Raw genomic sequence first — 12,543 nt, 5'->3', positions numbered from 1 at the left:
ATAATTTAACCGCTATGTATACACCTTTTTTAATTTAATTAATTTTTTATACATACAATATACATACTTTTTTTATACTTTATTATAACATATACATGTATACATAGCGTTCCTCCCTTCAAAGGCTTACGCTTTTGAATAAGGTGCGTTAAATCTGGTTTAAGGATACGGTACTATTCGCCCACAGAAAACTTCCACGGGCTGTGCGGCATGTTCAATTCCCCGTCGCGCCCGTCCGTTTCCGCTTTCGAGTCTGGCGTCTCCCGGTCTCGGCTCCACTCCATTCCAGTGGGCGGCCGCCGCCGACCGAATCCAGGTGACCGACCACCCCGCGTCCCCGCCTCTCCCTCCTGTACTCACTGACGCCGTCTCGCCGCCCCTTTTATTATTAAAAAAGTAACAAGAATATAAGAGACAGGCACGACCGCCTCCGCCGTGCTCTTCCATCCGTCCGCAACTCCCCATGGCGCCGCCGCTCGCACTGCTCCTTCTCGCCGCCCTCGTGCTCGCGCGGGTCGTCTCCCACGCCCACGGTGCCGGCGGCGGCGGCGGCTTCTACGATCCGGCGCGCGTCACCCAGCTCTCCTGGCGCCCCAGGTGAAACCGTGAAACGCCTTTGTGCCTGCCTCTACGGACTACGGCTGCGCGCGCGGCCTGCGCTTTCACATTCTTCGTGTGGCTGACAGTGTCAGGCGTGTGCGCTCTCGCAGGGCGTTCCTCTACAGCGGCTTCCTCTCGGACACCGAGTGCGACCACCTCATCAACCTGGTGGGTTGGGTTCCTCTCCCTCATCGATTCGCGAGTCGGCCTTTCTGCAGCCGCCGCTGAGGCTTTTCGTGGTGGCGAGGATGTTCCAGAGGCGCTCACAGAGTTTCCTTTTCGTTTTTGTGGGTTCAGGCGAAAGGCAGCATGGAGAAGTCGATGGTGGCGGATAACGACTCCGGGGAAAGCCTCATGAGCCAAGTGCGCACCAGCTCCGGCGCCTTCTTGGCCAAGCACGAGGTAATCACTCTGCACCGTGGTATTCTTCTTGCTCGATCAAGGGCAGAGTGCGTTCGTTCCAACTCTCTCCTCATCGCCATCGCAATGTGCACCTGCATTGGCACGGTAGAGACAAAGTGAGCAAGAAATGTTTCTTTGTACTGTAGTAATAACCGGCGATTAATTCACTATTGAACTGCTGGTTTAGCATGTGCTTGTTTAGTCCTTGTGTAAAAGACAGCTTATCTGCTGACAGTGGTCTTTCCTTGAGATCAAGCCATGATGACTAAATACTAGTACTTCTGCTAACTGATGATAACTAAAACAGGTGAATTTGTACAGTTGTCGACAAAATAAACCCCTTTCCTTGAAAAGATCAAAGTAGCTATTTATCTGACTGAAAAGATATTTATGGCCTTCGGCTTGGTGAAATATATACACCTACAGATGTGAACACTGATGTACTTCTTTCTGTTGACCCATCAAAGGATGAAATTGTCTCTGCAATTGAGAAACGCGTAGCTGCTTGGACATTTCTTCCGGAAGGTAATTTGCACTGGGTCATTTGCCTCATGCCCTCATGGAGCTAGATGGACATTTTCTGACTGTTGAGGTTTCTCGTTCAGAAAACGCTGAATCAATGTAGGTTCTGCGCTATGAAATCGGTCAAAAGTATGATGCCCACTTTGATTATTTTCATGACAAAAATAACGTGAAGCGTGGCGGTCAGCGATTTGCAACTGTCCTTATGTACTTGACAGATGTCAAGAAGGGTGGAGAGACTGTATTTCCAAATGCTGAGGTACACACTTACTTCTGAGATTATTTTTCTGTCTTTTGAAAATAGAGCTGTGAGATTACTTCAGTTATTTGTTTTTGCAATTAGAGTGACTTATTTGATCAGGAACGTATGAATTCATTTGGCATGTTGCTTTCAGGGAAGCCATTTACAGTACAAGGATGAAACTTGGTCAGAGTGTTCAAGATCTGGCCTGGCAGGTATCTTTCAGCCTCTTACATATTAAGAGTAATACTTTTCCGAGCTGATCTGCCTCTATTGGCATTGACGATTTACTTCAGTAGCCCCAAACAAAGTTGTGCGTTGTCCTATTCCCATGACAAGGCTGTGCTCTTCTCCTGCAGTGAAGCCAAAAAAAGGAGACGCGCTACTGTTCTTTGGTCTTCATCTCAATGCAACAACTGATACAAGTAGTCTTCATGGGAGCTGCCCAGTAATTGAGGGTGAGAAGTGGTCTGCAACGAAATGGATTCACGTCAGATCATTCGATAATCCTCCAAATGTAAGGACGGACGCGCCATGTTCCGATGACAACGAGCTCTGCCCTAAATGGGCTGCTATTGGGGAGTGTTACAAGAACCCAACATACATGGTTGGCACCGAGGATACTCATGGATTTTGCCGCAAAAGTTGCGGGCTCTGTGATGCTTGAACTGCTCAACCGATCTGAATGTGTTTTGGGGTGTTAAGCCACTCACTATGGTTTTGACCCCATCATGTGTTTCACTCTGCTGAGTTGTAGATAGCAGATGAACCAGGTCTCTGAGTAATACAGGAGTGATGTTTACTCCTTTCCATATGACCTGTAAATTGACCTGACAGCATCTTAACATAATAAAAGTAAAAAAAAATCGGTCAGGACTTCGCAAACTCGTTCTGATGTGTTAAGTGTTACTGGCCATACAGCCTGACGGAACATCAAGATATTCCTTCGGCAATATCCTGCATAAGTTGGCCTGAACTATGAAGTCTTCAGAGTTCAGGTCCCAATTCATCCTGCCAAGGCCACACTGCAAAAACCTGTTTCTCAGAATTTTCAGTTTCATGCCCAATAGTTCCAAGCAGGTCAAGAGGAAGTGCAAACTTTAATTTAGGTTATAAGCATGAATCATAGCACGCATTCAATTGAAGTCTTCTGATGCTGAGGAAAAATTAAGTAAAAATTAATGATGAAACAAGCAAAAAAAAAGTAGTACTTAAGAATGCTGAAATTCTGGAACTAGAGTGTTTGGTCATCATCGTATTCCAAGTAACTTCACGAAAGAACGGCTCCAGCTTGCTTGCCATCGAGGCCAACAAGCTCAAGGGATCTGCAAGACCGCAACGGCTAGCCGCAAGCAACGCCGTGGAGGCACGGCGGAGAGGACTTGTCAAAAACGCTCCATCGCAGCCTAGTCGTATCGTACGGTTCCTAACTGCCCGAATTAGAGGGGTTGAACGATAGCTCAAGTTAATGCAGGAACCCGAATGGAAATATACAAAGTAACCTACTGCCGCTGGGCCCAACGACGTGTTCAGATTTTTTTAAAACAAACCAAACAGAAGAACTGCTGATTATCAAACGCTTCTTTTAATCCGCTTTTCCATCTATCTATATCTATATCTTTACACTTTTTTTTAAGCTTATATCTTTACTCTTTATCTCTACGTACAGACGTCTGTTTTCTTTCTTTTTCGCCTCTCTTGTTTTCGTCCGTTCGTACCATTGTTTTTTCTTTTTCTTTTTTCCTATATATATGTTTGTTTCACATAAATATAAGAAACAAAGAATAAAGCAACAAAATAAAGATTTTCACCATCAAGTTTTTAACATAACTTTAATTAAAAAAGATTTATCTATGGCCGTTTGGATCCGTTCATTTCGAGGAATTGAAATCTACTTAATAAATTAGGCTGACTTGGAATTTGACATTCCACCACCTTCCAAAGTTCACGTATGAGCCTTTCTCAAATTTATAGGACGGGAGATGGAAATTGATGAGACCAATTGATATTTAAATGCCATAGTTAGCGTATCATTCAAACATACAGTATGAAGAGATGTTTGTGTTCAGAAATTCTTCAATTCAATAAGTTCATCAATATCAATGGTAACATTGATGTCTATCCTCCAAAAAACTACAGTCTTTCCTATACATTGTTACTCCATGTACAGTGTTTATTGAGTATCTTGAAAGTTGTGCATGCATATAAATAAAAAGAGCTAAAAGCAGGCAAGCAAAGTGAAAGAAGGACCTGAGGTGTCCATTGTCCCTGAATCTTACATTTGTGTTATTGTAAGTTCTGTCTCACTGAGTCACCAGGTCATGGGTTTGAAGCAGCTTCTCTGCAGATTTTGCAGGGGGAAGGCTTGCCTCAGTTTTTCTCTTCCCCAGACCCCACTTATGTGGGAGCCTCCGGCACTGGGTCTGCCCCTTTTAGATCACCATTATATGTTTCTATTTTTCAATTTATAACATACTCTTTAACTCGTTCTCCTATGGTAGAAATGCAACACATAAGTATCTCTCTTGTATAGCCAACGATATATACAAATATAATCCATATACAACCATATTAGCTTAATTAATATGTGTCTAAATTATAATTATTAAAATGAATTCAATTCCAAGAATCCAAACAGGGCTTATTAGAATCTGATTCATACGATGATCCAACTAATCAAACTATAAACTAAAATCTAACAGTTTGTTGTTCAATCCAATATAAACAAATGTGCCTCCATGATATACACATGCACCACTATAATCCCCGACGAGGACCACCACATGGAAAATAGGGAGAGGTCTTCCATCATAATGATCGGTGGATAGATGACCAGTACTTGACATACTAGCAACTATCTCCTTCTCGATATTGAACTGTAATATCGTATAGATAGCCTAAAAATTAAAATTATGGTATATTTACGAGTAAATATTTTTGTGCTTTACGTAGGAGAAAAAAGCTATCAAAAGAACATTCACGTTCTCGTTTTCCACTAATATTCGATAGCTTATTTTTCTTGTTGTAATGTATGTGCATATTTGCTTTATAAAAGAGAGAAGTGATTCTTTGGCCAATCTTTTTTTTTTTACTTTCTAAAGTGCCCTCGCATCCTTCATGTATCATATGTGACCCGTACAACACTACATGTTTATACTAGTTAGAATAACTCGCATCCAGTGATGGTACGAAGTCTGATTCTAATACGTATTGGCTTTCGGTGCAACATACACGCATGTTTGCAAGGGAAGACTCTTCCCTCCCCTGGGATCCAGCTGGGCCCCTACGCCTCACTACCGCCATTCGCTAGAGCTCTCTTGCAAAGGTCTCATGCTATTCTTCGGTGGCAACTGCCAAAGATATTGTTGATACAAAGATTCATCACACACCATAAGGAGAAAAATGCTTGGGTCGCAAATGGACCAAAGAATGCAGCGGATAACAGCACGCTTTCATGGAGAAACGTGGCAAGGTTTTCAAGCAAACTAGCAAAAGATAGTGTGGCAGAACCACCAATTTAAACTAATCATGTGCATACTCGCCCACCTATGGACACTAAGACACTAAGCACGTGATGACTAACTTAAATCTGGTCATGGAGCCCACAATTCGGGAGAACTCAAAACCATTCATGTTTTCATAAATAATATTACAAGCTTCGGTTCACATTACGATACATGATCCAATTAATATTACAAATTTACAATACCAGTTCAGAGTGACAACGGAAGTTCAGAAATAAAATAGATGATTACAATATCAGTTCAATTCCTTTTTACATTATTGAAAGTTCAAACCATAACTTGAAACTTAACTACGACAAGGTCGTGACACCCTTCTCCGTTGGTTTTGACTTCCCGAATCCGGGTTTCTCGGGCGCTACGAAACGTTTCAGTCGGATCCTAGCTGAGCGATAACCCGGGGAGCCCCCAAGCCTTGAGTGGCCTTCTCGAGCAGGGGCTTGATCCATCTGACTAATGCCTTGGTCGTCAAACAGTTTACTGGCTTGGTGAGGATACTCGGGATACATGTCTTCTTCATTTAGGGAGCTTTTGATTGTCCTAAATGAGAACACGGACAATTGTGGTACAATTAGCAAGTTTCGTATAAAAAAGCAATTTTAGAGTATCAAAGAACCTATTAGATGAGAATGAGGGATAAATTTTAAAATGTGGTACAATTAGCAAGCTTCTATACCTATATAATACTAAGGAGCCAAAATTTCATCATATTTTTCCGTTCACCTCGCTCTAACTACCAGGACAACAGAGAGTTTCTTATGTCTCACCCTTTTTTACTTCCCAAAGTATACTCACATCCTCCATGTCTTATATGTAACTTGGACTCATGACCCATGCTCATATGAGTTAGACCAACTCGCGTTTAGCGATCATACGGAGTCTGATTCCTATACGTATTGAGTTCCGTTGTAACACTAGGATACATTTATTAGTGAGTATAAAAAATGTTCCTGAGTAGGGGCTTGACAGGCCTAATTAATGCCTTAGTCATAGTCATGAGGAGCTAGTCGGCCTACTACTCCGTCCCAGAAAAAGAGTCGCTATGGGAATCGTGCTGGTCAAACTTTCTCAACTTTAACTAGGTTTATAGAAAATGCGTGCAACATTTATATCTCCAAATAAATTTATAATGAAAGTACATTCAACGATCTATCTAATGATACTAATTATGTATCATAAATATTAATATTTTGTTAAATATATTTGATCAAAGTTAAAAGTTGTTGACTTTTTGGAAAGCGAGAATGACTCCTTTTTCGGGACGGAGGAAGTAGCTCACTCTGTCCTCAAATAGTACTTAGTGGCTCGGTGAGGATATCCAAGATACGTGTCGTCATCATTTATGGGGGAGCTAAAAATGCATTTTAACATACATAAATGAGAATATGGGATAATTGTTGTACAATTAGCAAATTTAGTATAAAAATGCATTTTTAGATTATCGAAAACTTACATATGAGTTGGAACAATTCGCGGCTTTGGGATCATTTGGAGTTTGCCTATTAGTACTGGGTTCCTTTACAACGCAGGGATATGTCATCCTTTGATTTGACTTCTAAAATCCATGTCTCTTGGATGCTTAGAAACATTTCACTCGAATCCCAACAGAGTGATAGCCCGGGGAGACCTCAAGCCCTGAGTGGCCTCCCGAGCAGGGGCTTCACCGGCCTGACTAATGCCTTAGTTATAGTTATCATGAGATAGTCGGCCTAGCTCACTCCGTCCTCAAATAGTACTTAGTTAGTTGGTGAGGGTATCTGAGACACGTGTTATCATCATGTATAGGGAGCTAAAAATGCATTTTTGACATACACGAATAAGAATATGGGATAATTGTGGTACAATTAGCAAATTTAGTATAAAAATGCAATTTAGAGTACCAAAAACTTGTATAAGAACCGGTGACAAAAAATTATCATCACTTATAGGGAGATAAATATACATTTTGATAGGCATAAATAAGAACATGCGATAATTGTGGTACAATTAGCAAATTTAGTATGAAAATGCAATTTTAGAGTACGAAAAACTTATATAAGAACGAGGGACAAAAGTTTAAAAATGCTTGGTGCTATATTTCTAGCACTGTGCACATTAGCTGCTATGTACACGTGTTTATACACTTTTTATATATATTTCAAATACATGTTTACATACAACAGCTTCTTTAATTTAAGTAGATAGCTTCCTCATCAACACCTACATGTTCATTCTCTGGTGCTGGGTTTTTAAGGTAATCATCCTCACCATTATCTATATTGTTGTTCTTAGGTTGGCTATCAACATGAAAATCCCATTCGTGACCGGCTCATATGGATCCAAAGGACCTCGGTATACAATGAACATGATGATAACCATTCTCTTCAAATGCTTACTGAACATAGACATCAACTCTTGGTCGGATTTTACTTATGGGAAAGATTTTAGACCTTCATCATAATATTGAATATAAGCTACTTCCAAATTACCAGCCAGGTACTTCTCTACCACTGATTCATAAGGTCCTTAAAATTTGTTGTGTCTGAATAATCAACAACCATGTCAAACTAAAACATTTCATATCCTGTCTACACTTCTTATGGTTCCCTAACAATTTAATTTTTAACATGAAACTTGGATTTTGATCCATCCTGTTATTTAAAAACAAACTCATTTTTTAGAACTAGGTAAATCTAGAACTAATGCTATGACGAAATAAGATGAAAAAATTACCCTTGGAGCCAGCCATCTTGGAGGCGACGACACGGGGACCTGCTCAGTGGTGCCATGCTGGACGAGGATGTGGGCGGCAGCACACTGCTCGGCAACATCATGGGAGGCGGGGTGCTGCTCGTCAACGCCTAGGGCGGAGGTGCAAGCTCGAGCCACGTCGGGCTGGTCCGGGCTCCAACTCCTGAGTGACGGAGATGCCCCCTCGTGGCGTCTCCTTGCAGCGCTAGACCAGCCCTAGCCATGCGAGCCTTACTAGACGGGTTGTGGTCCCTCCACTGCGCAGACCGCGCTGGGCATGGCCAGTCGGGCAGCTGCGCCCTAGATCTGCTAGATCCAGCACCGCCGAAGCCACCGGCGACACCTGGCTGGATGGGCCGTCGGCTCCCTTCTCCTCCATGCGCGCGCTGCCAAAAGATCCATCGGCTCCCGTGCCGCCGGGGCCTGCACCCTGCTTCCCCATACGCACATAGCCAGGTGACGAGAGTCAAACATAGGGGTATGTTATGTCACCGGGAGTTAGGCTCCCGACCAATAGATCCCCTGACCAATCGTTCTAGGATCGCTCAGGGGCTATACCTATCGAATATGCTTGCGCGTACCCTCCGGTCAAAGTCTGGGCAAAGCCCCGAGCTCCCGACCGACGGAGGCCTGAGCCTGGTCCCCGCTCGAGCTAGCGGTCAAGCTAGCAATGGGCACCCCAAGCGTCAACCAGCCCGCCAAGCGTCCAAGGCTCGGGGGCTTCCCGGCGCAGTCCCGACCAATGGACGTGCGGCGCTGTCGTCCACTCCTCCGACAAAGTCATGCAGGCGGCATGACACAAGAGGACAAATCCCTCCCCCGGCTCTAGGGGCGCGGGGGCTCCCGGGCCTGCTCGTCAGCCCCTAGAGCCGAGCGCCTTCATCACCAAGGAAGCCTCGAGAAGGCTCATCCGGTGGAGGCTGGTCCAAGGAGACAGCCCCTGGCGGTCAGACGCTAGGATATTAGAGACGTCAGGCAGTGCTCGTAGCTCCCCCGACTCCACGACAAGCCAAGGTCCATCTATGCCACAGCCGCAGCAGCACCCTCCTGGACCCCGATGCACGAAGGCTATAAACTGTAGCTTCCAAACCGCCTTGTACTCGACCTTCCTCTGGATATAAGGAGGGGGTCAGCCCCCACAGAGGGGGGGGTTCCCTTCATTCGCTAGGAGGCTAGGCAAGCGAGAGCTTAACCAAGAATAGAGCAACCGAGAGGAGCAGCCGAGTGTTCCTCTCCCCGGCAACCCAGCAAGAGCGAGGACCGTTTCCCTTACTCGCTGGAGAACTCGACCTCACCGTCGATGAGCCTTAGGATAGCACCGAGCAATCCCCTACCAAACTCTCTTTCTACTTCATTGTAACCCCTAACTTGGATGCTCTGGGATACAAAGATCAACCCACTGCTAGACGTAGGGCCTTGATAGCCCGAACCAAGATACATCACCGTGTCCTCGCCCATGTTCCCGAGTACCCGAGCCATCGGAGACCCACACTCAGTGACACCTGATGAACAATGACGTTTGTCGCGGTTAAGGACCCACGACACCGGGGCATGGATCCACCGGCTCTCGCACTGCCAAAGCCGCCTGGCTACAGCTTGACGGTCGCTCGTCGTCTCCCTCCTCCATATGTGTGTGGAGGCCTTAGGTCTCATCGGTCGAGGTTCTTTCGGTCGCGAGAAACAGAAGGGAAAGAGTTAGAGAGGAAGGGGTAACTTAGACATTTCGCATAGTGTAGAAGAGGAAAACTGATGGAACACACTAAAAGAGTAGACGAAGGCCATATAGGTAAAGGGCATTCGTTTTTGGGCCTCATAGATAAGTTCAGAAAAAGGGCCATACAAGAAACACACAATTTTTCGGCCATGCAGGTAATTCTTTCTTTTTATTACACATGTACATAGCTTTGCCACCCTTTCTGAGAGACAATTTGGTATGGAATCGATACACATTTAAATAAGGTCTACTACCTGTATTTTAACAATACAATACTAAAACCTCTCGCGGATATTTTAACAAATTGGTAAACATTTTTTCTTACACATATACATAGTTGTGCCTCAGTGCCACCGTCATTCACCAAAGCTCTCTCTCGGATGCGATGGGTTGGTGGTTACATCATTCTGACCTATACGGTGATTGAGGGTTGGTTGTGGAATCAAAATCATAGAATTATCTTGGAGGCATCAATTCCTTCATGAGATCGCACTGCAACAATGGAGAGGGGAGCGTGGCCTGCTTGCCTTCTATTCTCCCCTGCAACTCAGCCAACATCGTCCTCTCGTGGTCCCCGTGCTCTCCTCTAGTGTAACTGCCTCTTCTCCAGTGCAACTGGCGATGATATCGATTCTCAAGACCTAGATGATATCCCTCAAAAGTTAATGGACCTTTGGTGTGTATAACTCTATTATATATATGGACCGCAAAAGTTGTTGCATATATATGTGTGTTGCTTCTAGCTGTAGATCGGTCATAGGCACACAGTGTGTTTATATCATGCCATGTTTCTACTCTCACCGGTTCTTCTTCACACTTCCCTCACTCTCTCCCTACTTTCTATGCTACTACTAGAGCAGGCCTTCGTGTATGAGTGGAATGTGTAGCTCTTCCTTTGTGCGCATCCTTGTGGTCATGGGCTGAGAGTGAGAGAGTACCCCTCTATTTATAGTACTTTAGTGTGGGCCCATGGATCTAGGTTCCTTCTCCCTTGGATCAAACCACCATAAAATGGAAGTTGGTGATCATTTGCAGATGTGTTTCCTTGCATGTTGACAGAAGAAAGACGGCCAGAAAAAATTGACAAAGTTTGGCCACCAAGAGGGTTGGTCGACCCCCTGTGACAGGTGGGCCCTTCCCACTTGGTGGGGAGGCTTTATCCTTCCCTCTTGTGTGTACACAAAGTGGTGGGGCCACTTGGATATCTTCAGTACGTGAATGATGAGCCCTTCAATCCATGTGAGAGCATTCTTGGCCGTACAGAGAAAACACAAAGTGAATCCAAGAGTGGACATCACTTAGATGTGTTTTTCTCACTTCACAAGGATTGGGGCTGTGGGTCCACAATGGGAGGGTTGGCCGACCCTCCCTATGTGGGACCACAACCATAACTTTTCTCTATTTTGTTCCTACATTCAAATAAATGACACGTACAAGTGGAACCAAGTTATTTTTATAAAATTCATTACTACTTTGCTCATTTTCTTCCAAAAGTGACACTTTGTTGATGGTTTTGACTATCTAAATGACCAAATCAATGATCAAATTGCCATCAATAGTGATCTCAACATATGTCTATATGCACTAACCACATACTAGTTAGGGATGAATGCACATGTACAACCAATTTTACCTTTGCTTTAGTCTGAGGAGAGACTAGTCATTTATCAGTGCATTCAACTCATGTTGGAGAAGTCTAGGATGTTCAATGCATTTCTCAACTTGCATAATCTTGCTTCATCAAGTGGCTTGGTGAATATGTTAGCTAGTGGATCTTTGGTGCCCAAACTCTCAATTGTGACATCCCTTGTGACTTGATGATCTCTAATGAAATGATGACGGCAATGTGTTTTGTTCTTGAGTGTTGAACCAGGTTGGTGGCTACCTTCATGGCACTCTCATTGTCTTTAGGTTTTTTTAGGCGCAATGAAATGTTTCACTCCGATCCCAGTCCATGTGATACCCTTGCCCTGGGAGCCTTGAGTGGTGTCCCGAGTAAGGGCTTGACTAGCTTGACTAATGCCTTAGTTGGAGTCTTCATGAGCTAGTGGGCCTAGATCATCCCGTCCTCAAATAGTATTTAGTGCCTTGGTGAGAATATGCGAGATATGTGTCATCGTCATATAGGAAGCTAAAAATGCATTTTGACAGACATAAATGAGAACATGGGACAATTATGATACAATTAGCAAATTTAGTATAAAAAGTACATTCCTAGAGTATAAAAAACTTAGATGGGAATGAGGGCTTGACCAGCCTGACTAATGCCTTAGTTGGAGTCTTCATGAGCTAGTCGGCCTAGACCATGCCATCCTCAAATAGTATTTAGTGCCTTGGTGAGGATATGCAAGATATATGTCAATATGTCATCGTCATTTAGAAAGCTAAAAATATATTTTGACAAACATAAATGAGAATATGAGACTATTATGATACAATTAGCAAATTTAGTATAAAAAGTACATTTTTAAAGTATCAAAAAGTTAGTTGAGAACGAGGGACAAAAAATTTAGAAATTTAGATGAGAACGAAGGACAAAAAAATTAAAAATGCATGGTGCTATGCCTTGGTGAGGATATGCGAGGTACACGTCATCGTCATTTAGGAAGCTAAAAATACATTTTGATAGACATAAATAAGAATATGGAACAATTACGATACAATTAGCAAATTTAGTATAAAAAGTACACTTTTTAAGTACCAAAAACTTAGATGAGAACAAGGGATAAAAAATTTAAAAATTTATGAGAACGAGGGACAAAAAAATTTAAAAATGCTTGGTGCTAATATCTAGCACCGTATAATTTATCCGC

At 43.4% G+C, this 12,543-nt stretch overlaps 1 pseudogene; it reads left to right on the top strand.

The window, feature by feature from the left end:
• The first annotated feature begins 443 nt into the window (after nucleotides 1–443).
• On the top strand, nucleotides 444–2,521 carry LOC136537849 (probable prolyl 4-hydroxylase 6; annotated as a pseudogene).
• The last annotated feature ends 10,022 nt before the right edge of the window (nucleotides 2,522–12,543 follow it).

Source organism: Miscanthus floridulus, chromosome 2 (genome assembly GCF_019320115.1).
Source record: "Miscanthus floridulus cultivar M001 chromosome 2, ASM1932011v1, whole genome shotgun sequence".
Taxonomy (NCBI): Eukaryota; Viridiplantae; Streptophyta; class Magnoliopsida; order Poales; family Poaceae; genus Miscanthus; species Miscanthus floridulus.
This window is presented reverse-complemented; position numbering and strand designations above follow the sequence as displayed.